This window comes from Gekko japonicus, unplaced genomic scaffold (genome assembly GCF_001447785.1).
Source record: "Gekko japonicus isolate JY-2015 unplaced genomic scaffold, Gekko_japonicus_V1.1 scaffold541, whole genome shotgun sequence".
Classification (NCBI taxonomy): Eukaryota; Metazoa; Chordata; class Lepidosauria; order Squamata; family Gekkonidae; genus Gekko; species Gekko japonicus.
The window spans coordinates 420,452-441,452 of NW_015170907.1; the positions used below are offsets into that span (position 1 = coordinate 420,452).

Consider the following 21,001-nt stretch of genomic DNA (forward strand, 5'->3'; position numbering starts at 1 on the left):
GTGGCTCCCCCGTGGGCCCGAGTCCCCCGAGCGTCGGCCGCGACGGAGGCAGCGGCAGTGTCCGGGGAGCGGCGGCGGCGGCGCTGCAGACAGTGGAGAAGGACCCGGAGGGCAGGTGAGCGGTGTGGCGCGCCTTCGTGACCGGCTGCAGCCCCGGGGCGGGGGGGGGGGCGCACTCCACTCTGCGGGCAGAGCGCGGCCATCCAGGCACTTTTTCTCTCGGGCAGCCTGTGCTGTTGAATCGAGAGTCGGAGCTCTAGGCTTTTGAAGGGGCGTTCCTGTTTCAGAACCTCCCACCTTCTCGGGGCAGCAGACCCCATTGTCTGACTGACTGACTGACTTCCTTGAATCCCTGCTCGGGGGCTCTTATTTCAGGGAAGAGACAGGACAGTCTCCCTGTATCGAGTATTGCTGGTAAGCCACACTGTGGACAAATAATTTGTGGCCCTAAGATTTCCTGTGCAGTTGCTGCGTTGGGATCCAACACTGGGAGGAAGGGGAGGGACTATGGATGGGTTTAGGTTTCCAGGGCTGATGGTAAATGCATCGCAAGAGGGAAAACTTGCACGGGTTCACTTGTAAGTAGTAGGCCCGAGCCAGGAGATGAGAGTCCCAAACATAGATTGAATCTGATTTATTAGATTCTGGTGGTAAAAGGTTATGGCTCAGAACAGTACTCGTTTATATGAAACAGTGTTCAGATTTGAATTGTGAAGTTATGGAACTGACAACTGTAGATCTGTGAGAAGCTGTGCTGGTCTGAAGCAGAAGAACAAAGTTTGAGTCCAGTGGCCCCTTTAAGACCAACAGAGTTTTTTTTCCAGATATGAGCTTTCATGTGCACACAAACTTCAATATCTGAAGAAGTGTGTATGAACATGAAAGCTCATACCTTGAATAAAACTTAGTTGGTCTTAAAGGGGCCCCTGGACTCAAACTATAGATCTGCTACAGTATATGCTGCCCCATCTTTATGTGCCAGGATCTCTACTCCACCTGTTTAATGGGGAGGTCCTTCTTTTACAGTTTAACCTCTTTAACCTCTTTGCTACACTTAACACATAACATGGCAAAAGATTCCCCCCTTTCTGTCTATTCCTAACTATGGTGGAAGTGAGGATCTGTGTCAGGGCCTGTTCAAATGTTACAAGTGCTGCAAAGTGCTTCCACATGACAGTAGTGCTTCATGGTCTGTAACATTTGCAAGCTGGCTGTTTGCTTAATGTAGACTAGCTTAATTTTGTGGTGAACTTCTACGTCATGTTTGCAGTTCTTACTGATAGTTGATGCTGATGTGGAGATATTGAGCCAACCAAAATAATAAGCAGTCTTGCAAGTCATAGCATTGACACCAAGCAGATTCATTTTCCAGTTTATGACAGAAAATGTAATGTTTGCATAAACATTCAGTAATTGTGAATTAATCTGGAGCAGAAAGAAATAGTTTGTGGTAGGTGACATTAATATCAACAACCCATTTTTCCAACGATATAATGACTCCCTCATCCTGGCAGTATTAATGTGTGTGAGGAATTAAAGCATCTCCTTGCCAATATATATTATGGTTATCTGATGGAATGAAGATAGTGGTAGATTGTTAATTGACTACCACTTGGAGACAGGAAGTCAGGGCTGAATTCTAGAGAGCCAGTTTGGTGTAGTGGTTAAGTGCGCGGACGCTAATCTGGGAGAACCGGGTTTGATTCGCCACTCCTCCACTTGCACCTGGCTGGATGACCTTGGGCAAGCTTCTGATAAGAGCTGTTCTTGAAAAAAGTGCAGTTTCTGTCAGAGCTCTCTCACAGGGTGAGAGACACCTACCTCCCAGGGTGTCTGGTGTGGGGAGGGGAAGGGAAAGGAGTTTGTAAGCCGCTCTGAGACACCTTTGGGTAGTGAAGGGAGGTATAAATCCAATCTCTTCTTCTTCTTCAATTTTGCCATACTTTTAATGACCTTATATAAGAAGTTGTTGGTCTTTGTGCTGCTATTAATCCATCCATTGCCATTTTTGTCTGTTCAGATATCGAGCTGTATGGAGGCAAGGGGAGTCTAGCTTTGCTTCTTGGTGAGTGATCTCTGCTGCTTTACCTTTATTGATCTTTGGGACAAGAATTGTTGCAGCAGTGGTTTCTGCTTGATTGGCTTTTATTCCTATGTGATTCTTCTCTGTTTTATTTCATGGTGTGAATTGTGATAAACACCAGTGAAAATGGTAATTATTTGAATTTGCTACTGAAACCTCTAGAGCTGCTTCTAGTATGAGAGATTTTCAAGACTTGCAAGCCATGATGAACCTGTTCATTGAATGCTGGGTCTGAGTCATGTTACTGTAGCAAAAAATGAGATTTCTGTCTAGTTCCTACCTGGGAAATGGTTCTATGCGGAAGGAATTGTGAGAATGACTGAAAAGGAGAAAGAGGTTCTCTGTGTTATTACAAATGATTCATAATAGACAAGCTTGCTTTTATGTTACTTTCTCCATGTTTGCAACCCTCCACCTTGACATCAATAAGTGTCTCTTTGTGTGGCTGTTGATTATTTTAGGGAATTCTATGCTTGTGGCAGATCTCAAGGTGGCTGTTACTGACATAGTTAACTTCCCTTTATTGGGAGGATGTAGTTGGTAAGCTGATCTAAATATTGAAGCAGGCATTGAACATCTCCATGTGGCGGAGACTTCAATGCACAGAAGGTAATAGGCAGACTTAGGAACGGACATTCAAAACAATATCTTAATGATGGTAATAACAGGAACCTAATTGTCATGCTCCGCTGACTTTGAAATAATTCCATTTCAGTGAATTTATGTATATGGTGGATTTTTAATTTAGTGTGTGTGGTGTTTAAATACTAAAAAACTGAACTTAAAGTAGGTAACTTGGATCAGGGGCATCCATACTTTTCTGGTCTGACAGCCTCGCTGATATACAGAAACCCTTTGGTGGGAAGGTGGAGTCTTCCTCATTTTACAGGATCTTCTGTCTCAATGTTGCTGAAAACTCAGTAAAGCTTTGAACAACTACCTCAAAGTTTGTAATCGCACCAGTATATAAGCTATATTAGAAACACAGAAAATATTAATAACTATGCTGAACTTAGGTGTGCTGGTAGTGCTATAACATAATGCTATTCATTTATAGAGTTCAGTTTTGCTAAGGGGCCCTGCCAAGTGACCAAAGAGTCAGGAAATAGTAGTCCAGTAAAGATCATAAGGCCCCTTAGTGTATTCTTACATGTCGGCATGTGTTTCCTCTTGAAATCCTGCTTCTATTCCCCCTTTTCAAAAGGCTCCATTACAGATGCAGGTGTTCATCCCAAGTCTTAACTGAGCATTTTATTCTATGGTAGAAGAGAAACTATGATATGAAGCTTGCAGGAATGTAAAAATATTCTTGATTTCTGCAACTCAAGAACAGCTGTTTTCATGGAAGCTTCACATGGCTTGCCACTCAAATAGGTTATGTTTACAGGAAGCAAAAGATAAAAATCATTGTCTGCCGTCTTGTGTATTGACCAAATCAAAAAGACTGAGGAGCAAAATTATAAATAAAAATCAAGTTCACTGTTTGGAATCAGTACAATTTAAACATTTGCAGTATTCTTTAATAAATAAATCACATTAACGGATATTTAATTTGTTTAGCTTGTACAGACTCCAAAGAGTGGACTTTATTTTTATTTATATTTTTGCTCCTCAACGGGTGCGGTCAGATGGCGTGCTGAGAGCAGGTTAAACTGCTCCGGTTCTGACCAGATTATATTTGATCTGGATAATCGCGATCACACTTACTTCCCTTATCCTGCCTCACTGCGTAGTCATGTCGCTCCCTGGTGTCTACATTACCGACATGCGTGTGTCGGTGGGTTTTTAAAATTTTCCTCAGTTTGCGCATGCGCATAGGCATGGCTCTGTAGAATGGGGGAGCGAAACTACCATGGCACATGCGCAGAACCACCAGGGTGAATCAGTCCAACCCCTCCAACAAAGACTTCCCTTTAAACGTTTGACCTGAAAATGGCCTCCGTGAGATTCCAAACTCACCTAAACTCTAAAACAAGTGACTGTTTAAATGTTGGTTTTTTAAACATGGTAGCGAAAGTCCACCTATGCATGCACTGCCAATGCTAAAAAAAAAATGGCGGGCAAAAAGCGGAAGCCTCAGGCAGCTGGAAGTGGCTTGACACTGGAGGAGCGATCACACAGGGGGGAAATGCGGCTTTAAATGGGAGAGCTGAGAAAACACTACTTTGGGACCTGGTAACAAAATACTCTGGGTTAAAGCAGTTTTGAGCCGGAAACCAATGGCTAGGAATGGGAGGCAGATGTTGACTGTGATTGTGCATATAAAATCCGTTTCTGAAGCATGACGAAAGCTGATCAAACAGCCCGTCTGAACGCACCCAACCTTTTTGAGTTTGGCTTGGTTTGTGTGGTGTGTACAGATTTGCTCCCACTTTGGCATATAGAGTCCCATTTATGCATAGTTACAGTTTAAAAAAACATTGCTTTTCATATTTTATAAAGATTTTTCTATATGTTGAGACATGTAGTTCTGTTTTCATTTATATAATACTGTATCTTTTATGTTTCTATTTGTTTTTATTGATTTTGTGCTGGTTATGGTTTTTGGATTAGTAAAGAATTGTCCCAAAGTTAGACAAAAGTACCTGGAAACCAAATAGAAGCATGTTGGAGTTTCTACATTACTGTATTCTTCAAACTTTATCGAAATGTAAATAATTATCTCTAGGTTATTCTTTCCTTTCAACAACTGTTGCAGATAACTTTTATTAGATGAAATCCTGACCAATGATGGTTTATAGGTCAGTTACTATAACATAAGGAGCTGCAATGGCTCAGTGGTTAAGATGCTGAACTGCAGGCTGGAAGGTCGATAGTTCAGCAGTTCGAGACCCAAATGCCGCATGATGGAATGAGCTCCCATCTCCAGTTCCAGCTCCTCCCAACCTAGCAGTTCAAAAGCAAGAAATTGCAAGTAGATAAATAGGTACCGCTTTGGTGGGAAGGTAACAGCGTTCCATGTGCCTCGGCGTCTAGTCATGCCGGCCACATGACCACAGAAACATCTTCAGACAGCGCTGGCTCTTCGGCTTGGAAATGGAGATGAGCGCAGCAACCCTAGAGTCGGATTCGACTGGCTTTCGAGCAAGGGAAACCTTTACCTACTGTAACATAACATGTATGTAATCAACTGTTGGTTAGGAGACCCAGATTATTGCATGGATTAATTAATGTTTTAAACCGCTGCTGTATTATGATATGATGTGAGCTGCCCAGAGCCCACTTGTGGGGTGGGGCGGAATATAAGCTGCAAAGAATCTGATATATATCAAAGCCCTGTTGTTTTGGCACTTTCCAGCCATTGGTCCATCAACCGCCACCCAAGAGTACTCGTGTGCCATTGGCTGGGGGCTGGGTCCGCTCCTCTCCCGCTCACTGCCATTCCCTGTCTGCCAAAACTGCTGGGTGACTCATTTTCCCCTCAGTGGCTGTTGCTAGGCAACCAAGCTTGGTTCTGTTGATAAAAAGGCAGGGGGCCCTTTCCAGGCCTACTTTGGCCTTTGTGGGGAACTCGTTGGGGCCAGTCCTGACTAGGGTTGCCAGCTCCACATTGGGAAATTCCTGGAGATTTTGTGGTGGAGTCTACAGAAGCCAGAGTTTGGGGAGGGGAGAGGCCTCAGCTGAATAGAATGCCATAGAATCCACCCTCCAAAGCAGTTATTTTCTCCAGGGAGAGACCTAGGTTCTTGCTGTGGAAGCTTATTTGGTGATTTCAGACCACTCACGGGTTTGTTGTGCAGATCAAAATGGGGAAGGTTGAATGATATGAGCTGCTTTGGTCCCAGGTGCGGAGAAAGACTGCTTTTCGTAGGTAGAGGCTGCAGGGAGAGGGGAGGAGATGGAAACCTGAAGTCAGAGGGGCATATAATGGTATGCTGATAGTTGGCTGGGAAGGCCACCTCCAGGTTGGGAAATTCCTGGAGATTTGAGGGGTGGAGCCTGGAGAGAGTGGGGTCTGAGGAGGAGTGGGACCTCAGACAGGTACAGTGTCATAGACTCCACCCTCCAAACCAGCCGTTTCCTCCTGGGGAACCATTGTTGCTAATCTCCAGGTTAGGGCTAGAGACCACTCAGAATTCAGGAGAAAATGGTGGACTCTGTGTCATTTCCCCTAGCTGAGGTCGCCACAGCAAATTGGTGCTGAGTGCCCAAGGCCGGGGCACCTGCCCAGAGCCTCTTTCTAGATCTTGTTGTATTTATTTCTACAACGGGCCATGTTCCTAGTAAATAAATAAAATTCTAATATAAAAGATATACCTCATGAGAAGATACCTTCATACCATTTGTTGTCCTAGTGATTTACACAGTCGTTTATTTATATTCCACCTTTCTCACTGAACCTGAAGGCAGATTACAAAATATAAGAACAGCACAAAAAATATAATAAACAGTGCAATGTAAGACAATTCTGTAAAAAATCACTCTGAAAAGAGTACCCCTTTTATTTCCAGATTTTTTATTTTTTATTTTGTCCAAATAGTAGCAATTGATTTCAGTGGACATCTGATATTTTATTTTATTTGACACAACCAACAAAGTATCCTAAAATAAATGTAGAATCCAAAGGTATAGTGCATTTCCTGATGCCTCTACCTAAAGGGTATAATAAACTTGCCCTTCATGAAAATAAATTGCTTATGTACAGTGCCACTGTGCTGCATTTGCTGGTGGTTTTCATTGTGGTTGTGCTGATGCAACATTCTGGGTGGGCTCTCTGGTGAATGTTGTATTTCATGGTAGAGCCAGTGCAGCAGTCCATGCCAGTCCCAGCATTTTTGTGGGCCCTTAAAGAAATCTTCTGTTGTCACCCTTTACCTGGAAGAAATGAGGTGTGCAAACTGAGAATTTTCTTATGCTGCCTCTGAGCTTTTTTCGGTGCTCTGCTGAAAGTGAGAATTTTGGTGCTTTTGGGTCAGTGTACCCTTTTCCAGTCCTCAGGGCATGGGCAAATGCCTGACCTTGCTCCCTTATGGAGCCAGCCCTGTCAGTTTGTCCTCTAACAAAACATACACTTAAGAGAGACTCTCCTTCTCCCCAAGAATTTCTTGGAAATAAAATTTCATTGTCTGAATGTGGTACTTTATTTAAATTAACATTAATTTTCTGTTTTTATTACCAATGCTAAGAATTGGCATTCTGTTAGACTTGTAAGATATTTGAATTAGTATGGATTTGAGGTTTCTACAAAAGTTTGGGTGCCAGTTGAAGTGACAGCTCTCTAATTAAATTCTAAATGTCATTGTTAGACCTTGAGAACTGGACTTGGTTCATGAAGCTTTTTCCAAAAAATGTTTCAAGTGCAATAAATTGAAAAGAGTGAATTGAATGGGAAAGTAGTTCTCATCCTCTTTAACCAATGGATTTGTGTACTGCTTTATTTGCATGAAAAAGTAGATTTTTGTACATGGCTGTCTTTATTCTTTTCTCATTTACTGGGGAACAAAATGTCTTGACTCTTTAGCCCTTAAATAGTATTTACATTGGTTCACAAAGTATTCAGTAACCTTGTTAGCTTGGTAAAAATACAAAAAAATAAAGTAGGGTTATTTTTATTTCTATAGTTACGGTAGAATATATAGTATTATGGCTTTTATTTTAATTTCTTTATTTTAAAATTGCAAAGATTGCATTACTTCTTGCTTAGCTTCAGTGAACAGTTAACTATAGTATGATTCTAAAGGAAAATATTCATTGTATCTATATATCTAATTCTCAACATGCCCCTTATTTTCGGATGCTTATTTCTGCAGATATGGAGCACACTTTCCCCCAACAGATGTTTCTGAAAACTTGGGGTGACACCCTGGGTTTGCAGAAAAATCTGATAATTTAACAAAAATATATTGTGGGGGGTTTAAATTGTCCCCCAAATTAAAAAAGTGTCTGTGCATGTGCAGACAATGCTCTTACCAGCTCAGAAGGAGCCGCTCCAACCAGGGCCCAGTGGCAGATGTCAGCTACCACACAAAGTCCAGCAATGGTTGATGAGGCTGGAAGTTGCACTGGATCCAATCACCAGCAGCTGCACCAAGCTCAGCTGTGTCAACAAAGGAGGCCAGCAGCTGCGCAGCTACGTTGGGCTCAGTAGTTGGTGGGGTTGGAGCTATGCCAGGCTTGATGTTGGGGGGGATTTAGGATTCCCCCTACAAGTTCCCTGTCCCTGAGCTGTTAGGATGTGGGGAATTGGAAGCAATGGGGGGGAGGTATTCACCCCCGTGAGTGTCACAGGTCCAAAGCCGTTGATGGGGGGAGGATAGGAGATAAAGAGCTATGCAACTCTTGACCTCTGAGGCCTGTGTATGTGAGTGTGTGTGAGAGAGAGTGCCACGCAGCTCCCAATCTCCAAGGCCATTGATTGGGGGGGGGGGAGCTTGGAGATTGAGAGCTATGCAGCTCTTGACCTCTGAGGCCTGTGTGTGTGTGTGTATGGGAAAAGCTTCAGAGATCAAGAGCACGCAGCTCCCTACCTCCAAGGCCACTGTGTGTGTATGTAGGGGGCCATTGATGGGGGGGAGTCTTGGAGAGCCAGTCCACGCATAGAGCAGCTTCCCAGCCTGCAGCTGCCGCGACCAGTAAAGTAAGGGTGTGTGTGTGAGAGAGAGATATTAATAGGTTGAAATATAAGAGAACAGGTAGAATGGCGGGGGGGATAGGGTGTAGGTTGACAGATCAGGGGAGGGGTAGATTGATGGAGAAGGGTTTGGGGGCAAAATAGATGGGGGTAGGATGACAGCTCAGGCAAGGGGGTAGGTTAATGGAGAAGGGTGGGGATCAAAAGAGATGGGGTGGGTTGACAGATAAGGCGAGGGGTAGACTGATGGACATAGGGGGGGCAAAAGAGATGAGGGGATAGGTTGACAGATCCGGGGAGGAGTAGATTGATGGAGAAGAGGACAAAAGAGATAGGGATAGGTTGACAGAAATGGGAGGGGTGAGAGAAAACGATGAAAGATTGTTAGAGTAGGGGGAAGCAAAGGTGGGGAAGGGATGCATTCTTGCCTCAAGTTTCTTGCTAGTCCCCACTTGTACTTTTAGATTCATTGTATCCAAAGCTTGTCTAAAAGGTAAAAATGACAAATTGAGATACACCTTTAATGTACTATTTTATAAAAGGGTAATCTCACTTAAACAATCATGGCTGCAAGCATAAGAACATAAGAAGAACCCTGCTGGATCAGACCAGTGGTTCATCTAGTCCAGCATCCTTTCTCACACAGTGGCCAACCAATTCCTCTGGACAGCCAACAGCAGGGCATAGAGGCCGAGGCCTTCCCCTGATGTTGCCTTCTGGCTCTGGGATTTAGAGGTTTAGTGCCTCTGAATTTGGCGGTTCCCCATGGTCACCATGGGTAGTAGCCATTGATAGACTTATCCTCCATGAATCTATCTAATTCCCTCTTAAAGCTGTTTATTCCTGTGGCCATCAATAAATCCTCTGGCAGCAAATTCCACCTTTTAATCACTCTCTGTGTAAAGTAGTATTTCCTTTCGTCCGTCCTGAACCTACTGCCCATCAGTTTCATTGGATGCCCTTGAGTATTTGAGAGAGGGAGAAAAGTTTCTCTTTTTAACTCTCTCCACCTCATGCATAATTTTATAAACCTCTATCATGTCCCCCCTTAGTCGTCTCTTTTTTAAACTGAAAAGTCCCAGAATCTTCAGTCTTTCTTCATAGGGAAGGTGCTCCAACCCTCTCATCATCTTGGTTGCCTTCCTCTGTAGTTTTTCCAGCTCTGCAATGTCCTTTTTGAGATACAGGGACTAAAACTGTACACAGTATTCCAAATGAGGCTGCACCATAGATCTATACAAGGGCATTACAATACTGGCCGTTTTATTCTCAGTCCCTTTCCTAATAATCCCTAACATGGAGTTTGCCTTTTTCACTGCTGCAGCACACTGGCTTGACACTTTCATTGTGCTGTCCAATGACACTTTCATTGAGCTATCCACTATGACCTCAAGATCTTTTTCCTTCTCAGCCTCAGCAAGTTCAGACCTTATTTTGTTCCAATGTATATCACCTTACACTTACCAATATTGGACATAATTTGCCACATTGTCACCCACTGACCCAGTTGTGGAGGTCCTCTTGGTTTTCTTCACAGTCAGCCTTGGTTTTCACCATCCTGAATAATTTTGTGTCATCGGCAAACTTGGCCACTACACTACTCACCCCTAGTTCCAGATCATCGATGAGTAAATGAAATAGTACTGCCCCCAATACTGATTTTTGTGGGAGCCCACTGCTTACTTCCGTCTATTGTGAAAACTGTCCATTAATTCCTACTCTTTGTCATTTAACCAGTTTCTAATTCATAAAGGAACCCATCCTCTTATGCCAACACTGCTAAGTTTATTCAGAGGTTTTTGGTAAGGTACCTTGTCAAAAGCCTTTTGAAAGTCCAGGGATAGCATGTCTACCAGGTCACCGTTGTCTGCTTGTTCACTTTCTCAAATAGCTCCAAAAAGGCTGGTGAGGCAGGACTTCCCTTTTCAGAAGCCATGCTAATTTTCTCTCAGCAGGCTTTGTTCCTCTGTGTGCCTAACAATTCTATCTATGAGCAGTATGACTCTTTTCTGTTTTTAGCATTCATATGTGTTGACTTGATATGGTTCTAATATCTTACTTCGGTGGATTATTTGAATAATGCAGTATTAGCTTGTTGTACCTGTGAAAATATTGCAGCCCTGTCTAGAACTACTTAGTACTGTAGAATAGAATGACTAAGAGTACGCTCATACAGTACGCTGTATCTACAAAGTTTCATTTAAATTCTGTAGGAGTATGTGATTCCTGGAGATCATTTGGTAAAAAAAAAACTATGAATGTAAAGACAGTATCTGCTGTGGATGAAGATAATTTATTTGTCATGTTGAAGAAAACTCTTGATGGTTCTCAAATTATAATTTTTGATCTACCCCATAGGGTTTTCATTTTTGATCTCAACGAGGCAAGCTAGAAACTGACTACAGGGGTTCACTTGGCATTTTCTGTTTATTTAAAAGCCCTTGACTTTTGTTCACATGAAGTTCCCTTGTCAATTTTTGTTTCACATTGTTTTGAAGCATATTCTCAACATGTGGTGATTGGGTAACAGCAGATGTTAGTGTTGTAAACATTATACACAATAATGGTGATTTATGTGCTCAGGTTAGGAACTTAATGGATTCATGGAGTTTAGAAGGGATAGACAATATGTCAACCTTTAAAGCAGAACTTGAGAATTTAGCCTTCAGGGCTTATGTATTTTATTTATTTATTTACTTTTAAATTAATTTTTTATTATTTTAATTTGTCAGTACAGAAAGTACAGAAAGTAATATCAGAGATGCTTCATATTAAAAGTGCCTCAGTATGCAACATTCTAAAACAGAGTCAATATACTTTATATAACTTAACAATTTCACAGAAAGATCCTCTTTTAAGCATAAGATTGTTTGCCTAATGAGTTAGGAAAGTAATAGATAAGTATTCTATCATTTATTAATATTTTACATCGCTAGCCGTTTGTAGTAATATGCATTGGATGGGAGTATATCATGTGTTGAGAGGTAGGAGAATATTGGAAACCAGGTTGTTTTGAATTTGGAGAGGGAGGTCTGATCTGTTTGTGCTCTACATATTCTGTCTGTGATTTTTGCCATCACAAACTGTTCCCAAATCTTATCATGCCAAGCGGTTAATGTAGGTGGCAGTGGAGATTTCCAACACGAGGCTATTGTCAAGCGAACTGTTGCTAGGAGTAATGCTATTATCTCCTTAGTTCTATTATCTATGGGGTCATCCCAGTGATTCAATAACAAAGCCTCAGGACTAGAGTTGAGATTGTGCGAAGTTATTTCAGTAATTTGTTTCCGGACTTCCTCTCAGAAGTTACAGATCTTTGGGCATCCCCACCAACAATGTAAATAAGTACCGACCTGCCCGCATCCTTTCCAGTATATCGGGTTGTTGTTAGAATCTATTTGATGTAATTGATGTGGGGTTATGTACCACCTAGAATAGAGTTTAAAAAATTGTAGTCGAACATTTTATATGCTAGAGATATTGACTGGAGAGGACCTTATAATGTCCCAATCTGCCTCATTCCATTGTACTGTCAAATCTTCTTCCCAACTATGTTGGAATTTGAGTTTTATCCGGCTCTCCTCCGTGACAATCACAATATACAATTTGGACAGAATGTCTTTTGGGGAGTTGGGGTAAAGTTTAATCATTTTTTCCAAATTCGTTAACTCTTTGAAATGTACCCATCCTTGTAAGATAATCAATAAGGTTTCTTAATTGGAAATATTGAAGCCAAGGGGCGCGTTTGCCCATTTTCTGGTTGAAGTGCTGTTTATCCAGTATTTTTCCTTTTTCTATTAAGTCGTATGGGCGTCTGAGATTAGCTTTCTTCCAGTCTTCAAAAGTATGCGGGGTTAGACCAGGAAGAAACCAATTTTGATGTGTAAATGCCGACATTTGAGAAATCCCTTGGGAAAGGAGTTTCTTGTTCTGATCCCATGGTTTGGTTGCTGCTGATACAAACATATTTTCCTTGATTGACCTTGGTCTTAAATCAGGCTTGATCCAGGTTCAATTTGTCTCCATTGCTTTTGGTTATCCTGGTATTGCATTTGGACCACTTGAGATATTATTGTGGCTTGGTGGTAGGTTTGTAATGAGGGAAAGCCTAATCCTCCTAGTTTAGTGGGTCTTCGCAATATGTATTTTAATGGCCAATTTCCTAGATATTGTTAGAGATGTAACATTTCTGAAAATTTTGACATTGTGGGTAAAAAAAAGTGTTCTTTTTTTTTGGGAAAGCTCAATATTTTTCCTATCACCACCTAAATTTATTTTACTACTTTAACCCGTTTAATTTTTTTGTTTTGTTTTTTTAGGTTTCAGGTTTTTCTGCAAACCTTGGGTTTGTAAACCTTGGGGTTGCAAACAAAGATCTGTGTTGTCCATTCATTGCTCCAATCACACGATTCAAGAATTCTCAGATTTGGCCAGCTTCGCTGTTAGAATACATGATGGTTTAGAAGTAAAACAGCATAATGGTTTCAGTAGGGTTCATAAACGTAGGAGTTTCAGATAGGTGCAGTTCTTCTTTTTCTAAAGTTCCTTAAATAGACCTAGCCACAAAGATTTAAGTTCCTCACTTGCCACTAGGCTAATAGCTTCCACAAAGAACACGGATTTCTCTTATACTCCATAGCACCTCACTTTATCTCTTCACCCCATCAGCTCTCATCTGCCCTTACACACAAACCTTCTTTACAGACCCAGTCAACTCCACCCCCTAGGGTACAACTACCATCCAATCATAACACACACACTTCATTCAGCCCCCCTCTTTCTGATTCCAGAGTTCTACATTTCAAACTACAGCAACACAGAAAAAACCCCATGCATTAAACCACAGAAATAAAACACACTCAAAATATTTTTTATAGCAAAACACCACAGGTTCTTGCTTCTGACAGTACCCCCTCCCTACCTTGAACAGCACCCATGAAGCTCAAGGAGCTGCTTCTGGAATGAAAAATTAGGAACACACAGTGCGTGCACAGAACTACTTTATGTATGAGCCTCTCTGGATCTTGCTCAACCCAAATTGTAAAGTCTAAAGGCAAGGGAATGATGTTGGCAATACTTTTGGAAATGTGTTGCCCTCATTGTAAGACTTATTTTGCTTGCACCCCCAAGTCCTTTTACCTGCAGATGCTTTAGATGCAGCAAAATGCTTCTGGTTATATATTACAAGCAGGGGGCCTCAAACAAGGCAGGAAATGCCCCTATGTGCTTTCAAGAGGAAGTAGCTAAATGCTTGAATACTACAGGAGAATGTAAATCAAGCTGTCTTATTTGAATCCAACACCTTTTGGCCATAAGTACCAATCCAAGTTTGAGGACAGCCAAAGTTCTCAAAATCTCCTTCACAATGCAGCTCCCACGTGATCTATTCATAAGCTGTGAAAGGACCATCAACCTATCTGCTGACTTAGGTCTGCCAATAATAGTCAAGATTCCCCCCCCCCCATGGTCTAATTCAGTCATCTGCAGCCAGAATCATCTCAGGTATCTCCTCCAGCCCATTTCAGGTGGCTTCTCCTGTAACACGAGGACTGAGCTATCCTGTCAGAGCCAGGATCCTGGACTTTCACTGCGGGTTCCCGGATCCTAAAATCGCGCCAGTTGGAGTACAGCTTAAAGTCCACCAATGAGCAGCCAGTTTCTGAGCTTTCACCAAATGCCATCACATATTCCAGTTCTGCATTAAATTAGGCCAATATTAGAATTTCTCCATTGGCACCCAGATGAATCCATGTGTACAAGAAGAGCATCCATACTGGTAGCTGGTTGCCCTCCAGAACTGTCCAAAATCAGCAGACACTTCCTCTTAAGACAAAGTATGCTTTCTCTCGCTTCAATTTTGCTCCCCAATCCTAACCCTTGCAAGTCCCTTTTACCCATCTCTGTTCCACATTCAGGATTGCTGGGCCCTGCTGCCAGCCAGCCCTTCCCCATTACATCCTGGTTGGGGATTCCTTCCTTATGTATCACACCTCACCTTTTGGTCCCATTCTTGGGTAACCCTTCACCTGTCTTGTTCACCCAGGTTGGTTTACTCTGGACTAGCCAAGTGGGAAGAACACAGTTTGGAATAACTTGGAATTGGGCGTTTAACTAATAAGAACATAATACAGTTACACACTAGGGCTGGTATTATACGTATGCACATGCTTGCTGTCTTTCTTGTACTTTTATCTCAAATTCTTTGCTTTATTTTCTGTATTCAAGACAGAGCAATAAAGTTACTTGCTTGTTAAGTGCTTGTCTCCTATCTTTTTCTCTTCTCAAAGATTTAATCTGCCAAACTGGGAGCCTTATGTACATAAGTCTAAAGGTCTCTTTTTTTACTCTAGATCTCTGGTTAGGGAAGGAGAGAAAGCTCTCACTTGACACAGGGGCAGATTTGGGTAACAGAGGTAATGCTGTTTGGGAAAGCTTTTGGAGTAACTGGATCTGCTTGTTCTCCCTCTGAGGTGGAGGACATGGGTTATTCCGACCGTGCCTTTAGTGAGGCAGGAAATAGTTTTTTCCCCTTCCTGTTGGTGCCTTCGGAATAGGTCATCCCCTCAGTTCTATTCCTGCATCTGCAGAGAGCAGCAGGATAGACCCAAGCTAGGCTTAAGTCTTTGTTTTCTCTTGATCATCAGACTGTTCTGACTTTCCCACTTCCTTTACCTTGCCCTTCTTTCTTGACTCTCTTCCCCTCTTCCCCTCCTTGCTCTGTGTATGGAGCGAAGACCAACCAGTCAACGCGGTCTTCTCAGAGCGAAGACACCAGCCTTGTCACTTCCCCAAATGGTGGCAGTGGAGATACCCAACGGCTTCTTGTCGGGAGAAGAGGAGCAGGCGCGCACCGTGTAGATGGCTGCAGCGCGGAGCGTCAGTGGGGCCAAGTTGTCTGCGTGGCTTGATTGAGTCGGTGGTGGTGCACCACGCCCAGAAGCACTGCTGGCAGCCATCAGAGTGAGCCTGCCATTTCTTCAGAGTGTTTTCAGCCCAGCAGCGGCCATTTTGGAGGTCCAACACTGGGCTCTGGTACCTTCCGGGCCCCACTCCAGGTGCCCGCTGGGGCAGAGGGAGCACAACAAGCCTACTATCTAGACCACCCTGAGCCCGATGAAGGTCTTGGAGCTTCACTACAAGTGGGTAACATGCCTGAAGTGGGAGCTCTGCTTAATTCTTCAGGCCTCATGACTGTAATCAGGCAGGCCATGCAACAGGAGATTTCCACCTTTTGCAACAAAGTAGGGATCTCTGTCCAGGGGGCACCCTCTTCTCAGACCACCCCACCCCTGTTGCCTTCTATCTGGCCCACTAAAGCTGCACAAAAGGCACCCCCCACATCATGGGAGGGAAAGGGGGGAGCACTGGGGTGAGGAACAATCTTTAGCGTCCACTGTGGATGACAGGGAAGAGGGGGAATTCCTCTCAGAAGAGGAGGAGATTAAGCTACCTGAGCAGTCCAGCCATTTTTTCAAGGCTGAGGACTATCAATTTTTATTAACCAAAGCAATGAAGGCACTGGAGATCTAGGACGTTCCTCCTTCTGAGTACCAAAAATCCTGTAGATCCAAGTTTAAGTCCAGATTCACGGGGAATCCAGAATCCCCCCCCCAGCAGAATATTGAAAAAGTTTTCCCTTTCTCTGAGTATTTTGAACAACAACTGAGGGCAGAATGGGATAGACCTACTGCCAACAAGCAGTTCCCAGCATTTGTAAAAAAGCTGTACACTTTACTTAACTATGCTAACGCATTGTTACAGGTGTTTCCTGTGGAAGGTCCAGTGGCAGCACTTCAGTCTTCGGGGCTGCTGTCATAGGATGTACAGGGCATGATCAGGGACCCCACAGACAAGAAGGCAGAAGCAATACTCGAAAAGATCCATGAAGCAATTGCCAAGATGGTGAGGGCAGCTTCCGCAGCCTCCATTGCCTCCAGAGTCACAATTGTGTGGATCTGCAAATTGATCCAGGTCTTCCCTGAGGACAACTGTGGACTGTTGGACGGGGCCACTCGCATCTTTAAGGTGAACTCCTTCACAGCGGATGCCACTCTGGATACCCTCACCTTTGCGTCACGGGCTACAGCTTTTACGGCAGTGGCAAGAAGGCTTCTCTGGCTAAGAGCCTGGCAAGCTGATGTTCTGTCAAAATCCATTGTCACAGCTTACCCCTTCCAAGGGGATTGTCTTTTTGGAGAAGCCTTGGACAAGATTTTAGTAGAAATGCGTGACAAGAAGAAGGCCATGTCCAGATTCGTACGGCAAACATAGGGACGGGGAAACCATTCCTTTCATACCCAACACACCCTGGCAAGGTTTTGCCAAGACGTGGACAACCTGGGAGTCCACCAAACCCTCAGGCAAGCGGAGCTCCTTTGGATCCAGGTTTCACAAACCAGTGTTCAACAAGAGTGAGAGGGGAGTGTGATGCCAAACCCAAACAAGCATGACTATGAGTCCCTTCCGGTGGGGGCTCACCTTCTCCACTTTCCTTCATCTTGGAAAGAGTCTCAAGTGGATGCCTGGGCAGTGGAGATTGTGTCTCACGGTTATACCATAGAATTTCGATGCTGTCCATCAGAAAGGTTCCTGATATCACTAGTCAGCAAGTCTCCAGACAAGAAGGCCATTGTCAACAAGGCCTTACGACATCTTTTGGACATCAAGGCTATAGAACCGGCTCCCACTCATGAGCGGGAACAGGGCGTTTATTCTAGCTTGTTCATGGTTCCCAAAGAGAATGGCAATTGAAGAGCCATATTGGATCTCAAGTTTATGTCCACAGTCCCAAGGCTCTTCTCCAAGTTGGTGATCAATCCTGTAGTATACCCCAGGAGCCAGGGGATCCATGTTCACCCATATTTTTATGAACTAGTTGTTCGGGCCAGCAGTCAAGTAGATTCCATTGGGAACATGGAGACAATGCTAAAATCTCTCCAGAACCATGGGTTTCTGGTCAATCTATCTAAGAGCTCCCCTCAACTAACTCAGAGGATCGAGCATCTGGGAGCAGTAATCAATACAGCTTGCAATGCATATTTTCCTACCATTGCCCAAAACCAAGAGGATCAGAGAGATATTGTCTCTAGTGACCCACAGCACCTCCTCTCCCTTAATGGTCCTGGCTAGACTATTGGGACTGATGATTTCCAGTATAGATGTGATCCAATGGGCGCGTCTCCATGCCAGATACTGCAATGTTTCTTCTGGCCCTACCAGTGAGCAATCATGGAAAAGAAGAACTTCAGTCTTTCGGTTCCCACCAAGCAGTCTACTCTGGTGGACGAATCTGGACAATCTTAATTGGGACAAAGAGTATTACGTTCGACAGCCCAAGGAGATCTTCACGGATGCAAGCCTACAGGGCTGAGGGGGTTGACCCTGGAGGACTCTCCTGTCCAGGGCAAGTGGTATCCGACTGAGGAGACTCTTCCCATCAATCTCTTGGAACTCAGAGCAATCTTTCATGCCTTGAACCACTTCAGTTCCTTTTTCCGAGGACAGCATGTTTTGATTTGGACAGACAACATATCTGCCAAGGTGTACATCCACAAGGGGCAGGGCAGTTCCCAATCTTCCCAGTTGCACCAGGAAGCCATGAAGATACTCACCTGGGTAGAGAGTGTCAGACACCTGGTCAAGAGACTCCCAAGAACACTCTTTGGCAGTGATTTGTTTATTGAGATATCAGCATGATCCAGGTTAGAACAGTACTGTGTCAGAGCTGAGATTCTGGCAGGAAAGTCCAAAGATATAGACAGTTCAAATGGGGCTCCCTGGGGAATAGCCAATCGCACATCGCAGCCATCACACCTAGCTCTCACATTCACTACCCCCCCCCACCTGGAACATACGATCCTGTTACCTATAATAGCAAGCTGGCACAGCTTCAGTCTCAAGGACATTCCTCTAGGAGGAAGGCATCTTAAGAAAGAGTTACGGCACCTAAGATAGTGGTTCACACACACAGTCATTCTCCCCTCCTCAGGAATCCCCCCCCTAACTATGGCAAACTAAGTAGAGTTTGACAGAGAGGAATGTCGCATCAAAGGGGTCGACAATGTCCAAGCTGATTGGCTCAGCAGGGGGACAATCCGCAGGGGTAATGGGCAGTGCATCCAGACCTCTCCCGCCTGATAGTAACATACTATCCATATTTTATATATATATATATATATATATGTATATGTATATATGTATATGTATATGTATATGTGTATGTGTATATGTATATGTATATGTATATATATACACACACACACACACACTAGGAAAAAGGCCCATTGTGGAAATAAATACAACAACCTCTAGAAAAGGCTCTGGGCAGGTGCCAGGGATTTTTAGAAATTCGACCTGTAAGTGGGTCAAAAGGGGGGGAATGTGCTCCCCCGCATTGATTCCTATGTGGCTGCTGGGCAGCTGCCTCTCTGTACCCCCCATTCTCTGATTTGTCAGCTGTGTAGCTCAGTATTCTGAGGTAAAATAAACAACCAACAGCTGCCTGTCAGGTGTAGGAGAGGAGGTGGGATGGCTTCCAACACACTTCCCCATCTCCTACACCTAACAGGTGGTTGTTCAGCCCCATCTCCACAGTGGCTTCTAATATTCCTCCCCCTCCCCCTCCTACACTGGACAGGCAGCTGCTTGGCAGGTGTAGGAGCGGAGGTGGGGTGCTTACAGCCACCAGGGAGGTTTGCTCAGAAAGATTGCCTTAGCCCTGCTGCTGGCCCAGCCTCCCTGATGCCTTTAAACATGATCCCCCAACACGAGACAGGTGGGTGTCTGTCAGATGTAGGAGCAGGACCAGGGTACTTTAATCCATCACGGACGCCGCCCCAGCAGGATCACTTTAGTTGTGATGCTGGCCCAGCCTCTCTAATGGCTTCCAACACACTCCCCCCACCTCCTACACCTAACAGGTGGTTGTCGCCAGATACACCAACGCTCCAAGGAGGAGGCAACTGAGGAATGCGGCAAAGACATTTGCACATAGTACTCCTGCAGTGCACTGAGCTGCACAGGCCAAGTACCAGCAAGATCCCCCTGAGGTGCTCAGAACAACAGTCTCCATATGAGCAAAACAATCCAGGAACACAAGTAGAGAAGCCGTCACTTTCGTGGAAGGTGGCAGGAATTGACTTAACAGACGACTTCTTAAATGGACAGTTCTATATGGCCTGCTCCAGAGTGAGTTCATCAAGCAGCCTGGTGATCCTAGCACCTGAGGGCAGAACCACCAATGTGGTCTAGAGAGAGGTCCTTCAGTAGAGAAAAAAAAAGGTACATATGTCTCACTTCATTTCTTACACTACAATCTTCATTAGAATTCCTACAACAAATGTCACATTTCAAATTTCATGTAATCAGTATTATAACTGGATTTATGGAACTTATACCGTAGCGAAGCACAGGTAGCAGTCTAGTTTTGTCTGTAATATACTGATCCCTTTGGCTTTTCCTTAACCATCGTGAACAGGTTAGTGAACTGAGAGGCAGGAAGAAAGAATGGAAGCTTTAGCATATGTCACGGCCCATACTCTTTAAAGCAAAGCAGTGGGGTTGGGGAGAGGGGGTTGCTGGGAATCAGTTGATTCAGAGAAAGTGCTTGGAAACTGCCCTGTTCAGTTTCTCCCCCCCCCCGCCCCAATTAAGTATTATTAGTAATATCTGGAACTAGGATTGCTAGCTCTGGGTTGGAAAATACCTGGAGATTTTGGGGGTGGAGCCTGAGGAGAGCAGAGTTTGGGGACAGGAGGGACTTCAATGGGATATAAAGCCATAGAGTCCACCTTCCAAACCATCTATTTTCTCTAGGTGAACTGATCTCTGTCACCTGGAGAGAGAATTGCCAGGTCCCACCTGGCCACCAGTGTGGGATGGTGGGTAGGATTGCCCCATTGTTGAACTTGCACTAGCCTTTCTCCCGTCACCAACCCCCCCTCCCTGTTTTGATATAACTTTGTTTGGTTCTCAGCCCTCTTTGGTAAGGTAGCCAGGCTGGACTTTGTTTTTTGTTTAATACTTTGGTCAGTCATCAGTCGATATGTTCACGTCACCAGCAAACCACCAGTTACCAAAATTGTTCACCCAGTATTATCAACGAGAGGCGGAGGCAACGGATGCCCTAACAGCACCCTGGCCAAACGGTCCGCTTTTCACGTTTCCACCATTTGCTCTAATATCCAAAACCATCAGCAGGATAAGAGCTCAGAGCCGTGACCTTGGTTGAATACCCTAACTGTCAGAGATTGCTCTGCTCAATCTCCAGGTGGTCAAGCACAGCCAGTCTGGATATGGATGCCATATCGGTCCAAGCCAACATGTCTGGGGTCAGGGGAACCAGCGGC

At 44.1% G+C, this 21,001-nt stretch overlaps 1 protein-coding gene across 1 annotated transcript in view; it reads left to right on the forward strand.

Moving 5' to 3' along the window:
• Positions 1-9: 9 nt before the first annotated feature.
• Positions 10-21,001, forward strand: part of APC (adenomatous polyposis coli) — a 105,959-nt gene continuing 84,967 nt past the window's right edge. Inside the window, exons 1-2 of the mRNA XM_015418653.1 lie at positions 10-115; positions 2,021-2,065. The gene's annotated coding sequence lies outside the window, so the exon portion shown is untranslated. The remainder of the gene's footprint in view (positions 116-2,020; positions 2,066-21,001) is intronic.